The 1,132-nt window shown below is 39.0% G+C and overlaps 1 non-coding gene across 1 annotated transcript; it reads right to left on the bottom strand.

The window, feature by feature from the left end:
• Positions 1-795: 795 nt before the first annotated feature.
• On the bottom strand, positions 796-903 carry LOC148550799 (small nucleolar RNA R71). The gene has a single exon (XR_015893913.1). It is a non-coding gene; the product is annotated as a small nucleolar RNA R71 (small nucleolar RNA).
• Positions 904-1,132: the final 229 nt, after the last annotated feature.

Here is a 1,132-nt window from a genome sequence, read left to right as displayed (position 1 = left end):
ATTTTCAAAATTTCTCTTAATTATTTCAAAATCTTTTTACTTTATTTTCGAAAATTCTTCCCCTCTTCTCACATCCTTCTATTTATAGACTAACACTCCTCCTCAATGTACAATTCGAAATCTATCCCTCTTGATAAGTTCGAATTCTTTCTTTTCTACCTTCTCCTTCTATTCTTCTTTACCTCTGACACCTCAAGGAATCTTTATACTGTGACATAGAGGATTCCATATTTTCTTCTCCTCTCTTTCAATATGAGCAGGAGCAAGGACAAGGGCATTCTTGTTGAAGCTGATCCTGAACCTGAAAGGACCTTGAAGAGAAAGCTCAGAGAAGCTAAAGTACAACTCTCTATAGAGGACCTAACAGAACTTTTCAAACAAGAAGAAGCCATGGCAGCCGAAAACAACAACAATGCTAACAATGCAAGGAAGGTGCTTGGTGACTTTACTGCACCTACTCCTGACTTCTATGGGAGAAGCATCTCAATCCCTGCCATTGGAACAATCAACTTTGAGCTTAAGCCTCAATTAGTTTCTCTAATGCAACAGAATTGCAAGTTTCATGGACTTCCATTAGAAGATTCTCATCAATTCTTAGCTGAATTCTTGCAAATCTGTGACACTGTCAAGACTAATGGGGTTGATCCCGAGGCCTATAGACTTATGCTTTTTCCCTTTGCTGTAAGAGACAGAGCTAGAACATGGTTGGATTCACAACCTAAAGAAAGCCTGAACTCTTGGGAAAAGCTAGTTAATGCCTTCTTGGCAAAATTCTTTCCACCTAAAAAATTGAGCAAGCTTAGAGTGAAAGTCCAAACCTTCAGACAGAAGGAAGGTGAATCCCTCTATGAAGCCTGGGAAAGATACAAGCAATTGATCAGAAGGTGTCCTTCTGACATGCTTTCAGAATGGAGCATCATAGGTATTTTCTATGATGGTCTATCTGAATTGTCCAAGATGTCATTGGACAGCTCTGCTGGAGGATCTCTTCATCTGAAGAAGATGCCTACAGAAGCTCAGGAACTCATTAAAATGGTTGCAAATAACCAATTCATGTACACTTCTGAAAGGAATCCTGTGAATAATGGGACAAATCAGAAGAAAGGAGTTCTTGAGATTGATACTCTGAATG

This window comes from Arachis ipaensis, chromosome B7 (assembly GCF_059453495.1).
Source record: "Arachis ipaensis isolate K30076 ecotype BB chromosome B7, ASM5945349v1, whole genome shotgun sequence".
In the NCBI taxonomy this organism is placed as follows: domain Eukaryota; kingdom Viridiplantae; phylum Streptophyta; class Magnoliopsida; order Fabales; family Fabaceae; genus Arachis; species Arachis ipaensis.
This window is presented reverse-complemented; position numbering and strand designations above follow the sequence as displayed.